This window comes from Stigmatopora argus, chromosome 13, assembly GCF_051989625.1.
Source record: "Stigmatopora argus isolate UIUO_Sarg chromosome 13, RoL_Sarg_1.0, whole genome shotgun sequence".
NCBI lineage: Eukaryota > Metazoa > Chordata > Actinopteri > Syngnathiformes > Syngnathidae > Stigmatopora > Stigmatopora argus.
This window is the reverse complement of record NC_135399.1, coordinates 15044134-15058765: the sequence shown is the minus strand read 5'-3', so window position 1 is coordinate 15058765 and position 14632 is coordinate 15044134. Positions and strand designations below refer to the sequence as shown.

The following is a 14632-nucleotide window of genomic DNA, read 5'->3' as shown; positions in this document are numbered from 1 at the left end:
TCTTCCTCTCAGAGTTCACTGGTAAGTCAAAGTTACTTGATGGCATAAAGTAAAATGTAATTATTATTGCAACAGTAAAAATTCCCTGATAAAGGTAAGTGCAAAATTCCCTGATAAAGGTAAGTGCAAAATTCCCTAATAAAGGTAAGTGCAAAATTCCCTAATAAAGGTAAGTGCAAATATGATTTTATCAAGTACATCACACCGCTTTTTTTTTCCAGTGTAGATGTGAAAATCCCGAATTCTGCATTTTAGCCCCCGTGAGCATAGAGGGGATTCATTTTGTACCACGTGGAAAAAGCATTTTAAACAGTGAGCACCATGAATAAATAATGGCAGGATCTATTTATTATCGCAATAGAAGGCTCAATAAAACAAATACTTTAGGAAGAACATTTGTACGGTTATAGAAATGAGCACAAAGGGCATTGCTCTGAGCACAATGCTGTAAATGAAAGAAATTAAAAGTTTCTCCCACACGCGTACTCTGTACTTCAAGGCCGGTAGTACCTCTTGATCAATAATTCATGCGCGATAACTGCGGAATGTTAAATGAGAACTGGGCAGGTGGAGAAATAGTATGAGATCATAGAGTTGGCGTCACGGGATGAGAATGTACGTCTCTATTGTATACGAGGGATGCATATGCAGCACACAGAGGCCCCCGTCCCGTGAACGCTACATTATTGATATGCTATGCGGTTCTCCACTGTTCAGAGAAACCTTTGAAGCGACGCAACGAGAGACACATGAATTGATATTTAATTCAATAATGCCGTGCAGTCACTGGAGTCAAGCAAAGCAATTAAGGAGAATGAAGAATTATTTAAAGCAGTCAAGCTGATGCTGATGAAATGACACCAGCATTTTTTTTATTATATTCAATTTAGTATCAATAAAGTGTGCAATGTCTACTGTTCACTTTTATGTGACAAAATTGCACGGCAGGCTGACTCAACATCATATTTCTCCTTGACAAAGCACAAGTAAATGACTAGCTACGTAATTTGCAGCCATTGATGGGAATTCAAGTCCAATCTATTTAGATGGGGAGGGGCTAGTGGTAAACGATGTTGTTTCAGCGCCGCTGACGTTGATCGACGTCCAATCAATATGAAATGGAAAAGGTTGGCAGTGAATTATCATTAGGCACGATACACGACCGGAGCGCATGTCGCCAGATCTGCATGAAGTAGGCTTTCCAAACGATACCACTTGGATAACTACATTTCTGAAGTTATTAATTCAGATCAAACTGTTGAGGTACATTATGTTGTCTTTCATATTTAACAAAAACATATAAAACAGTCAGTCAGGTGTCCAATGACAGCTGCACAATAGTAACACGATTATTTAGTATTGTTTTCTTGATTGAGTCCAAGTTCTACTGTGTGTTAAAATAAAGTCTCGCTGGGCCAATTCATTTAGTTGCCATACGTTTGTGAGTTAGCACATGAAAGCGATGCATGTTTAGACTGGATAACAGTCTCGCTACAGGCTTTGTATTTTGAAATGCTATTTGCCCCCGGAGATTTTTCATTCCGTGGCAATGTAAATCACGGCTGGCGATGAATGATGAACTGGGTCGAGCCAAGCAGCAGATGTTTGTTAAACGCCTTTGACCACGGGCAGGCCTTGTCCCTCTCTAGAGGCTGTCCATTGGAGGTTGGCGCCAACAAGCAAGGCATACTGAGCTATGCCCTGCCGCCGTCCCATCATGCACCACGCTCTCTGTGGCTCGTTGAGTAAGATTAATTACTGCACTGTCGTGAATGGCTTTGAATTCTCGGTGCTCTGTTTTTATTCTGTCCGACAGTACACGTGCACCCGTAGTACCTTTTCAAGCATTCAGGAATCTTTCAAAGTGGAAAAGAACTGACAATGGTTAAGCGCTAGTTTTCACTTTTTCATTCAGTCACCCTGTCCCAGCCAAAATGGTGCCGTCACTGGCCCAAATGAGTTAGCAAGAAAGTGCCCCTAAATCAATAGGCAATAGACCAGAAATGCTCCAAAAGTCAATGAAATTTTCAAAGATAATATGCAATGCGGCATTAAGAGAAGCAGGACTAAATAGAACCAACAATTCAAACATTCTGCATGTAAAGATTTATTTATTCTTGAGGATACTTTCACCACTATGTGGTCAATACGAGAGAAAGCCCTTTTGCAGAATTGGCTTAAGTTACGGCAGGAGGTTGTTGTGTCATGCAGGCACATTGACGGGAATGAGCAGAGAAGCAAGCGAGGCGTTTCCCCGCAGGCTAGTTGACTTGCTCTCTGCTATGTGGCTCATTGTCAGCCGTCTTCAGGATGACTGGCTTGTAGTCAATGCTTTCTTTGATGGCCAGCGCAGCCAAGGTTTGGCAGACCACCGTGGAGGAACACAGAAATACACACATTCAATGGTTGCGAAACAAACTTGTAAAATTGCTGGGAAAGCAATAATGTGTATGTGTGTGTTTTGATACAATTCCCATTGTATATCTTTTTCTCTGCAAATCTAGCCATCATTGTCCACTGAAATTATTCATTCAGTCTATTTTCATTCATTTAAAAGTTGCAATTGTCATCTCACTGAGGTTTTTGTCGCTATAATTGTGTTGTAGTTAATAGGGATGTAATTCCCGGTCTTCCCCCAGGGTCTATCTGTTGTCATATGTCGTACGTTTATGGAAAAAAAATTAGAAGGTGAGTGTGGGAGAAGAATAATGGCACACATTTGCTAGATGTTTTTTTCTATCACAACCGTCCTGGGTGAAGCCTACAGTGAAAACTTTGACACAGGTCCCTGAAGGCATGAAATGCTGGCTTGAGTTCTTTTCAAGTGGCGCAGAATGAGCATGCACGGCGACGTGTCCATGGCAGAGCCCACGCTGTTCTCTGGACATGACATCCGCATGTCAATGGAGCTTAAACGACGCCAAAAATGGTCACCTTTCTTGGGTCTCTGGAGCCTTGACTGTTAAAAAATCGATTCTGCGCTCGGCTAGGGGCAGCCTGGGAATAGATAGACGTAGAAGAAATTGAAAGGAAAGGCGTGCAAGAGGAGGACAAGGGTGGCGAGGGAGATGGAGAGCTGAGAAAAGGTTACAAAAGATAAGCGAGATTCGAGTGAGTGAAAACTTCAATTATCGCTTCTTCCTCGTGTCGGCCCATCGATATAGCATAAACGTCCACAATGAACAAATCGAGCTTGATTTTATTATACATATATTATAAGTGTGAGTGCGATTGAAAAGTCTTCCATTCCCCTGTGTGTATATATGTGTGACTGTGAGTGTAGTTGAACTGTTTTCTGTAAGAGTTGTTTGGGTAGGAAGCAGGCCACATCCTGATTGGCTGGTAATAACCTGTCACTGCATATCACAGGACACACAGTGACAAACTACCATTCTCATTAATGATTATAAACAATTTAGAATTCAATCAATTCAAATGTTAATTAGGGTGTTGGAGGATTCGGGAAGCAAGCTGGTATACCAAACATAAACACCTGCAAATTCAACACAGGCAGATTGAAGTTGCGATTCCAACCCCAAAGCTCATAACTGCGAGGCAGATGTGAGACCTGCCGGTTGTTATGCTATGTTTTTCCCTTTGAGAACAACAATGCTTGAAAATATTCATTCCAGTCAACCATGATTTTCATGTAAATGAAATACAACACAACATTTCATCTCCCTGGTGAAGACTATGGCAGACAGTGCGAGAAGCTAACGCAGCGAACTACATCATTGCACCATCTTAAAAATAAAATCAGCAGCACTGGTCCAAAAAATTCAAATCCAAGTACAAAAAAATGGTTTGATGCTAGCTATAGGTGACATGCCTATTACGCCAATAGAAATAGAACAAACGTAGAAACCAGAAACCAAAAAGATCACAAATGACAGTTCTTTGTAATTCTCGTAATTACGGCCAAGATTTACACCCACCAGGCCCGTGCACATATTCGGAGAAAAGGTCACTGACCTAAAAAGTCTGTTCCTTTCAGAGTGTGATCTTACTTGTCTGATTGCCTTTATATGTTCAGAAAATTTTGAAAAAAAGACACAAACCACCAAAGGAAAAAGCACAATGCAAAAGAAGCTTCCCTTTGATGCGGGCTGAAATGAGGTCTAATGCAAATACTGGTCAAACTTCAAATTAGGGCATTCAAATTTGACAGTACAACATTCACTTCTTCCCCCCTTGCTGCATTTATTTCGGTCAGCAGTAACACTGTTTCTCCCTAAGAACCAAATTTGGCACAGTTTCTTGTTTACAAGATAAAAAGAAAAAAACCTCTTGTGGCCCCCAGAATTCTGCCGGGAGCAAAAGAAGGAATGTCGGGTGACATTATGTTGGCATCCCAGCGGGGACAACTGTGTCGAGATCCAGCTGTGTCGGGAGTTTGATCTAGCCTCGACGCGCCTTCCCAGTGGGAGCGTTCCAGAAATGTTCCTTAGCGAGCTCAACTTGCTCAACTGATCATTTGACTTGAAAATTCAGGTGCAGCGTTGACACTTTTTGTGAAAACCAGAGAGTAAGCCTGTCACAACAACGAGTTTTAGTAGGGGAAGCATTGCCTGAGAATTTTTTGTCCTTGTGCGATATTTTTGTTTAAAAAAAGAGTCCAATTAAACATTCCATTTTTCCAAACCGATTATTAACCTAAGAACCTGTAATATTCAGAAAAGTGCTTCTTTTGTGACACACATTAATTAAAAAAAAGTTTTTACTTACTTACCATGAGACTGGAGCACAGTGAACAGATGTCATTCATAAATTTCTTTAATTGCAAAGAGAATGTTTATGCCAAGAAAAAAAGCACTAGTACCTGAGTAAGGCCGGTCGAAGCTGGCAGTATATCAAAAAGTTTTTAAAGCATCTTTTCCAATTTTTAAAAGCCTTCTTTAAAGAAAGATATATTACCTCCACTAGTTAATACGGCGATGAAGAGGGAGGGTGTTTATTGCTGATTTATCTTGAAATATATTATTATTATTATAGTAGTAGTATTGTACTGTTGTTGATTATCACCATTTAGCCACCACTTCAGTCTCTTTGTCTACGAATTAGCTTAGAGTATCACAACAATTCAATGCAACGCAACTTGACAAGGTATAGATTTCTACCCAGTTTTCAATCTGCAGATCGTTAACAAAAATCAAGAATTTGCGCGCGGCAGTCACAACCAAGTCACTGATAGTATACTGAGTGCTTCATTCGCCTGAGTTTCGTGTGGCCAGCGTGGAATCTATTCCCCACTCTGTGGCGCTGTGATTGTGAGTGCAAATCGTTGTCTCTCTCTGTGCTTTAACATTGACTGGCGACCAGTATATGGTGTAGTCCGCCTAGGACATAGTCGTTTGGGATAGACTCCCGCAATCCTAACAAGGATAAGTGGTATTGAGAGCCATTTCCATCAACTATGTTGACAACAGAGTTGCATTTTTCTTCTTCTCAATGTAACTCAAGTATGGAAATCAAAGTTGATATAATTCGCTCCTTCAAATGGAAGGAAACGATTTGTGATTTTTTTCTCCACATAAAGGAAATTGTCATACGCTCACGAATTTTGTGAAGAGTTTGTGATTGTAGCTGGTCTACTTTTTGTATTTTCACAGTTTGTGAGTCAAAGCACTCATGCTGAGCCCACAAAGAAAAAAAAACATCTGTGTAGTCCTCTGATTGATTTCCTATTACACAATGCTTTTGAACAGCAGCACAAGCGTGTACGCGCTCCCCTCAAGTCGGCCTCAGTGGAATGCCCACGCCGGTCACGTGTTTAGTGCCTGTTGTGTGGCAAATTGCAAGGTGCTGCCATTTTTCCATCATGAATTCTGTAAACTGAAGCAATCCTTAGCTGACATTCTGCCACGGCAGATTGTTTAGCCTCGAGCTGTGAGCATGCAGGAGGAAGAGAAGGATAGGTGCCAGATCACCGCTAAGGCCAAGAACATGACTGACCGGCCCTGTTTGTCACAGCTCCGCTACAGACAGAGCATATGTGGGATTAACACATACACACAGTATATGCCGCTGACCTTTGACAATGACGCCGCAATGTCGTAACAGCTCATTAGCATCACAGATTCCTAGAAAGCACAGGAGATGGCTTGGAAGGGGTAATAGTAGTTTTATGATGTCCCAATCCAATACTCTGCATCTGTATTGATGCCCGCCCTATACAGCTACTTTTGGAGTATCGGATTTGACCACTAGATTGGGTCCAATCCTGTAGTGTTTCATTCCCATGGTGCTTTTCGGTTACTGTAAATCAAACCAGCAGGCAAACATGTCCGCTTAGTGGGAATACTTTTCTTTAGAAACTAATGGTAGTAACAGAGCATCGTGTAATAATTGTAAATAGCATTTCTCTTGAGGTACCAGCAGGGCTCACTTAAATAAGACAAGTTTGATTTGTCGTTTAGTGGTTACATTATTCTTTGCATTATATTTTTTACTGGTCTAAAATGAATGTAGCACATTTTTAGATCAATTGCCAGGATTTTTTGTGTGATCTTTTTATTTCGGTTCATGGGCTGTATTGAGTCTGCACTACTGCAACAGAGAGAATAATTTTCAAATTTATTATAGTCTGGTTTTAAGTATTGACCTATGTATGTCTTTGACAATCATTTGGTCCAGCAAGGTACTGGTGCATGTTGATCACACGTTTTCAGCCCCTCGGGCCAGTGATTACTTTATGGAAGTACAAAGAACCCATGCTGAGGTAAGCAAAAGCCCTGAAAAAGCGAAGAAGGCCCGAGATAACAGTGACAGATCATCAGTAGATCTTGCCGACCTCTGGGTGCTCGTTGAAGGTCCCATGATTGGTCGTCCAACAATCGCCAGCCACTCTTGTGTAAAGGGCAATTAACCGAGTACAAAATATGTACACACAGTAACAAAGTTGAACAGGACAGGCTGAGAAGAGGACAGAGAACGTGTTTGGGGCAACTCTCTGTTTTGCGATTAAAAGACTAGAGGCGTTTTCAACTCTGGGCCTGCTCATTACAGAATAGGGGACCTAATAGCTGGTATCCTTTCGTCAACATCAAAGATGGCTGTTCAGCACGCAGCACATTTATTGCAGGCCTGCGCACCCCTGGAGACTCATTGCAGCATATGACATAGCTCTGCAGATGACAAAATTAAATGTCCACAAACAGCAGCGATCCCTCTCTTGCCTCCCGTCGCCTCCGATTGCGTCTTCGCTAGATCTCGCACGGCCCGCTTGTTGTTTGGCTTTTTCGGACTTCACAGCTTGAGAACAGAGTCCATCGGAGCCACTTTCAGACGTTTTTCGACAAGGCAAACCGAAAATGGAGTCCCTCGTCCCTACTTGCCCATCTTGCAGTCTGCCGAGAGACCGAGTCTTAATATTTCACCGCTGCGAGCAAATCCTATTCCACCAGCAACTGCAAGCTAAGAGATTTTCATAAGCGCCATTTCAAAGAAACAGGAGTCGCTCTCCATGCCAATTCTGTACGAGCGATGAAATTATGACTTTAAATAGATTCAAACATTGGTTTAGACTGACAGTTTCCCCAAAGACTGATGGTGTTTGCTTGTTCTAGCAAGGAAAATAAGATGATTGAGTTCTTGCAACCTTTCTGGAGGTTTGCCATGGCATGTACGCGATGTATGGACTCAAGTAAATGCAGTTCCAGGACCATCTTGCAGTTCTTAATGATATTGTATCTGTATAACCCCATCCACACTCTAAATCGCCCCGAGTTATGAGGTGTTAGCGTGAATGGTTGTCTGTCTCCTAATGCCCCGCGATTTGCTTCCAGCCAATTCAGGGTATTCCGCTCTGCTGCCCATATTTGGCTGCATCACCCTCTCCAAATCTTGTGAGGATAAGCAGTATGGGAACAGAATGAATGATAACCCCATCCACAAGTATTGGAACAAGAGGCCTATGTTTTTTTTCACTGTGACTTGGAAACATTTGGTCTAGCATTAAACATAACTATGAAACAAGGGATGAATATTTTATTTGAGTTTTTATTCCCATGTGCAGAGTACAGAAATGAAAAGAACTGAAATGAACTTTAATGAATTCATGAGATAAAGTTTGTTCTATATTTAACGTTCAAGCTCATTTGAAAAACTCAGTGGAGGCATAGTCTGGTTTTGCATGGCTTAGTTGCTCTTTATTGATGTAAAACAGGACAACAGCAGATAAACGAAAGTATAGTAAAGCCTCGCCATTTCGCGGTTCAAGTTTCTATCTTATTAATGATCACTTAATCCATTTTAATCTCCTACCTCAATCCAGAAGCGTATGAAGATTGCGTATGAATTTACAAAGAACTTTTACTTTGAAGTGGACGGAGAAAACATGAAACTATATAAGCGACTCTTTAAATGTCCTTATATTCACTCTGTTCTCATACATCACCGAGTAATGGCAGCAAGTCCTCAAGGCCCCTCGGCAACGTCGTGCGAGGAGCCTTGACTAAAGTGTCGCCGTGATCTTCGCCTTAACCTGGGTAGACCTTAACCAAAGTACTAATACATCATAGTGTATAAGTATGGGAAAGGAATGATTCACGGGTGCAGTTGTCTGGCCTTTCCGCTTGTTTTTTCTTACAACCTGCTAGACACTTCGGTCACTGTGGAGTGGACTGCTATTGATAGCCACGGACAGTTGCTATGTATCTAGGCATCCGCTGGCAAACTAATATCCTGAAGCACCCTCAATGGGAAAAAAGGATTTTATTGATTTCATCTTTTAAGGCGATTATCTTATACATGGGAGACAGTTCATGTTACTTACATTTTAATTGCATTGCCTGTGCATTTAATAGAACCATGTGAACCCTGGGAAGAGGGATTTTTCTTTATTTCCTTATGGTTTAAATATTTTGGATCCCAAGCATAATTTCATCACCGTATACGACCCCTGGCCAAAAATATGGAATCGCAATTCCATTATGTCGGAGCCATGATTCAGGTCAGTGAACTTGGTGAAATGGCTCACCAAAGTGTGATCACTCCTTTTTAACTGCAGACTAACGAGCCGATCAAATCCAATGGAATTTGGATTGTACAGTGTCATTCCCATTTTTTCCCCCCTCAGAATTGAATAATTTCAGAATCGTTTTCTTCCTTGTCTGAAAAAGTCACTCTTAGTGATTACCAGTTGTTTTCTTCTTAAAAAAAAAAATCAGTTTCTTAACCCCAGAAAGTTGCAGTTCGAAATGACTTTCTTTACCTTTGTGTCCTATCTATTTACTTAACACAATTAAAAAAAATCCCCTCATGAGTCCATACTTTTTGTATAAAATTGATTTTGAGGCTCAAGGAGTGTTTATTTTGTTTTTTTAAATATAAAGTCAATCATATTGTACCTGTGAGGTAGATGAGGAGGCAAAAAGAATTACATATGACTAGCTTAGCATTGCTGCAGGAGGCACACAAATCACTAACAGGGTCCAAGATGCATCAGTGGCTTCTTTTTCATTCCCAGACGGCATTGGCTTTTGTTTTACGGTCATGTGACTGCACGCCCATTCCTCAATAATTGAGTGGTTTGAACCCTTAAAACCGCCACGCCTGGAAATGAAAAATCCTCTGCTTCCGCATCTAAATGATTATTTCTAAACAAAGCGTGTTAAATGGACGCTGCCGCCTCTGCGGCACTCTCCATCTGGAGGATGCCGCGTGACAGCTTCCCTTAAATTACAAATATCAATCTGCCACAGTGGGAGCTCGGCCCACCAGCCGCCTCTCAGGGGTCCGCGTCAAAGCAGGCGGCTTTAAAAACGGCCAGCGCACTTCGTGCTTTATTTGCTGGGGGCGTGACTCATCTGATCGGCATTCCAACAAAGTCAAGGCTTTGTTTGCATTTTAAGGTTGCTTGATGCGTAAGTGTACAGCTTCCTGCATTTTGATGCTCAAGTGGAAAAGTGTAGGTGTGGAACCTTTTTACCATGAAAGTGCAGGTGTTGAAATACCTACATTATCCATAGGCTCACTGCAAAAATAAGTTCAAATAGTTGTGATAAAAGTATTTCATTCTTGACTGTATAGGCATGTGTTCTGGAGTATTATTTTTGTATTAGTTCAGGAGAGTTGCCACATTTTGATCAGCACATTTTCATTGACCGCTAATTATCCACAACCACCTGACAAACTGCACTATATAAAAAGCCCAAAGTAGAATTTTCGATAAAATTATAGTACGGCAATATTATACCATTCAAAATTCAAGAGAAAAAAAGACAAACATTTATTGTCAAATTTGTACTGTCAAAAGATCTACATTTTATGATATTTTATTTCAGTATTATCTCAAGTACGTCAGCATTCAGCGAAGAATAGACTTGGATCTTGAAGTTTAAATGATTAACGTCAACTTATCATTTTGTTGACACAAAGTGTCTAGATCTGGGTTAGCTCCGCCCATTCTCTCTCGCTCGCACTCTCTCTCTCTCTGCACCCCCGAGATGTGGAGCGACAGACGTTGGCTCGGAGGGCTCCCAATCTGCCGTGTGATCAGCGGGACTCTCCCCGAGCGTGTTTCCCTCTTTCTTTGCCACCACAACCGGCTGTCTGCCTGCGGCCACGCAAGCGCTTGCGCTCGCCGTCCACCTGCTCCGTCGATACGCTTCTCCACGGGATCGCCTTCAAGTGGCAACGCGGCAGCGCTGTCTAATTCAATCAACATGAGTGGTGGGGGGCCCGCACCGCAACTCCATGAAAGTGGAGCTTCTCCTTTGACTAACTAAATATCTCGAATATTTTGCAAAGCTGATGTCGAAGAATGCGCCCTTAGCTGAATGTAGATTTTTTTTCCCTATTGCTGGATTACCCGCAACACATTATCAACATTTTTGCGGACAATTCGAGGTGTTCAATGCAGTGTGGCAGGAAACGGAGTACCCGGAGAAAACCCACACTGGCACAAGAAGAACCCCAGACTTAATTTTTCAAAGATGGACCGCAAAGGGCCCGTAAGCCATGTTTTGTAAACCTTTAGAAATGATTAATGGACAAGCAACTTCAATTTGGGTGTGATGCCGTTGTCAGGCCTGCAAATGCATTCCAATAGTTTAGCGCACACACAATGTTGCCTTTTACCGCAAAGGCTCCTCTTGCTTGCGTGGCAAGGCTTCAGCAAGGCACAGGGCAAAGGCGTGCCACTAGGGCTTTACTGGGAATTGATGTAGTAATTAAGACTGCTTGTATGAAATATTTATGAATTGTATTAGCATAATGCACATGGTGACATCGGGTGGAGAGAATGTCAGTGTTGTGCAATATTAAAAGATAACACAGTTGGCCCAAATGCAAAAATGTCAACACGAAAACAAAACACTGTATGGCGAGAATGCATCTCGAGTGGAGTATTAGAATGCGGCTCAATTATTTGTGGAGATGACCTTGCTTTATTTTTTTTTAACCCCGATGCCATTTTATCAGGTTTGCAAGACAATTTGCGTTGAAAATGCATGCATTGTCCATTGGCCTATTTTGATTGGCCATATTTGCTTGGCTCTGAAAACACGGATTATCATTAACATATGGCTAACTGGCTCAAACTGAAATTTTTCACGTTTCCATTTGAGTTCTGGTCTGATTTGGTGGGGGAGTGTGGTGATAGGCATGTGTTTACATTAAAACTTTGTGTCTATTGGCAAGTGGTTGTGTAGGAAGCACAAAGTTGGCTGGTATTTTCAGGTCCGCTGTGATGTCATGTCATTACCGATTTCAAATCTGATCATTTGCAGAGCAGTTTGACTTTAAAAATGTGATTCCAACCAAATTGCAAATCAGATGAGAGATGACAAACTTAAACCAGGTCACACACTCATTTTGGCCTTGGTCTTAAAAATGTAATTTCATGCAGGGTCACCACAAGAGACTATAATGACAGTCCCAAAGGAATCTGACCATTTTGAAATATTTTAAATGAATGAATGCACATTGTCCTAATCAACTAAAGATAGTAGTAAGAAAGAAACTGCCCAGGACCAAGGACAGTTCCACACTACTTCTCTCCTTCCCATGTGATAAAGTGAAGCATCACCGTCCAACTAGTCCAAAAAAGCCATACATGTCACTAATAAAGGGCTACTGGAAAGTGTATATGCTTGCATGCATGAGGAACGTCTCCAATTCAGAATTCAACCTCAGAATTTCATATAAACAATACTACTGTCAGAACAAAGTTGGGACAGCTGTGAATTCAAACAGAACGATAAGCACTTCTCGTAAACGTCACTGCTGTAGGTTCTTTACAACACGCAGTTCGGCTGATGTCATCTAATCACAAATGTGGCATTGCCTGGTGGTAGGCCAGACTGTTTCACGAATACATTTTCTGGATTCAGTGGAAAAAGGGACAGTAAATATATTTATATACTGGGTATCTTTATTTACTGTTCCAATGCAGCATTTTTTATGATGCAGAAAAAGACCAATATCTTTGAAAAGATTAAGGGAATAAATAACCAGTAAAAAAGCATTCCTTGAAGCATAGTCAGATTAGCGTAAATGCAGAATCAGAACAACGGTAGTCTTCAACTGATGGTAAATAGTCATAAACACCTGCAATGGCCCGCCCTAAGGGTCACTTCACTGTACATTTACTTTGTACTGCATGTATTGTGTACACTGTACAGCAATGTGGAGACAAAGACCAGATGTCTCTAGGCCGTTTACACTTCAGTGTTTTAACTCTTTGTGGGCCAACATGAACTAGGAGTGAAATAGTCACCACAACTCCTACTACCTCTCGTAGTAATAGTACTCCTTGCCACCAAATTTTACACAGATTGCGATGAAAGTTACTGAAATAAGGACCATTACCAAAACCTTTTTTGACACTACAACAGCCTAAATTTTAGGCCTTGGATTAAATTGTGTATTTACAATGTTCCACCCAGCCATACTGGACTATTTAGGTACACCATACTAATTCCAATTTCCGACAAATGCAAAAGTAAAGGCCATTAGCACAAAAACGTCTTTCTGCTGACACCCCATAGCCAATTACAAAAGCCCCAATCTTGGTGAAGGCAAGTAATTGTCCACTGTGACTCTTGATTTATTTGAAAATGAAAAAATGCTTAGTAGAAGTACTACTGCTATACCTGTTATTGCTCTGTAGAGAACTGAGTACTCTGTAGTGTCACTGTATTTTCTGTTTGTCACAATCAATGAACCCCTTAGAGTCCTTTTTCTGTGTATTAAAAAAAAATCTGGAAATATAGGGCCTTCTTGCCACTTCTCTTTCACCTTTCAGTTAAGCAACCAAACAAAAAGCAAAAATAACCTGCAAATTGTTCTAACTCATTCCCAAAATAAAAACGGCAAACTGGAATCCTGCATCATCTGGATTTACTGAGTCCCCGCCACAATATATGAGTAGTCTTATCAAATAGGATCGGATGATGTAAAGCATAGAAGCTGACAAGCTACCTATAGGTGCAAGTTGGAGGCTGTGCAGTGGTGCGTGCGCACCAATACATTGAATCAATTACACCCCAACCCCAATAACACTGCGACTGTGCATCAAGGGAAGTTGTTGGGTAACCAGCGAAAATTAAAACTCTTCCGGTATATCTGCTACATTAATGCACGCTATAATTATCTTCGTAATGGAGGATTTTATAGTCCTAAGTGGACAGCAGCCTCTTCCTTTACACCTTTATCTAAATCCCCTTCCTGTGTTTGCGTGTGTGTGTGTGAGTGTGTGTGTGTGTGTGTGTGCCTGCACTGCAGATGGCTTCTTCGGTGTCTCCACGGTTAAGCTGGCGAAAAAGCTGCGAGACAAATAGGAGGCACATTCCAAAAGAGACAGGAGACCCCCGCATGCAATGCGAAAACTAATCCCCGTAATTCACCCCCTATAATTTAGGGCTGACAATTTTTGTTTTAATTCCATTCACAGCAACAATGCGCAAACTTTAAGTGGTGTGGAAATTTGTAGCAAAGCTGGCCTACCTTCAACTTTAATTCCCAAAAGAATAGAATTTTCAAAAAAAATCTCTGGACAGCTCCTTCCCGAGTCAGTTCGTCAGTGAAGGGGTGAGTCTTCCCTGGACATGACAACTCCGAGTGAGGGGAAATGACGAGGTTCCATAAAATGATGGATGAGTGGATGGGAAGCCAGGTCACCCAAACAGACCCAAATAATCCCAGAAGGAGAGCGGAATCGTGTCAGAAGACCAAAAAGACGGAGAATGGCAGGTGCACGAGGAGCTCTTAGATAGAATATTTGGATGGGAAGAAAGGCAAGGAGGTTGAGGGGGGCTACGATTCCCAAGAGTCATCCCCCCCTACCCTCCTCCTCCTGGTGATGACTTTATTAGGCAAAGGGCGCCCGGCGTCTAATCCTTGGCCATCCCAAACGCGCTGCTCCTTGTGCGGCCACGCTGATGCTCAGGGAGAGGAGGCGGCAAATGAATGCACTCAGAAAAATGCTCACATCCAATAAGGGGGAGGATGGAGAGAGAGACAGAGAGAGAGAGAGAGAGAGAGAGAGAGAGAGAGTGAGAGTGAGAGTGAGAGTGAGAGTAGGGAGAAAGCACGAGAGAGTGGGGGGGTGTTCCTCCTCAGTAAGGGTCTGTGGTCGCAGTGCGACTAGTCTGCCCCTGGTCCTAGTGCCCCGCAAATCCCGCCACGCGTA

General features: G+C 41.9%; 2 protein-coding genes across 5 annotated transcripts in view; one reads left to right on the top strand and one right to left on the bottom strand.

The window, feature by feature from the left end:
- The window catches only part of il1rapl1a (interleukin 1 receptor accessory protein-like 1a), a 145425-nt gene extending 131015 nt beyond the window's left edge, over window positions 1–14410 (bottom strand). For all 4 annotated transcript variants that reach the window (XM_077617503.1, XM_077617505.1, XM_077617504.1 and 1 more), the window contains exon 1: window positions 13948–14410. The gene's annotated coding sequence lies outside the window, so the exon portion shown is untranslated. The remainder of the gene's footprint in view (window positions 1–13947) is intronic.
- tmem30c (transmembrane protein 30C) overlaps window positions 1–14632 on the top strand; it is a 93622-nt gene that overhangs the window by 1953 nt on the left and 77037 nt on the right. The window lies entirely within an intron of this gene.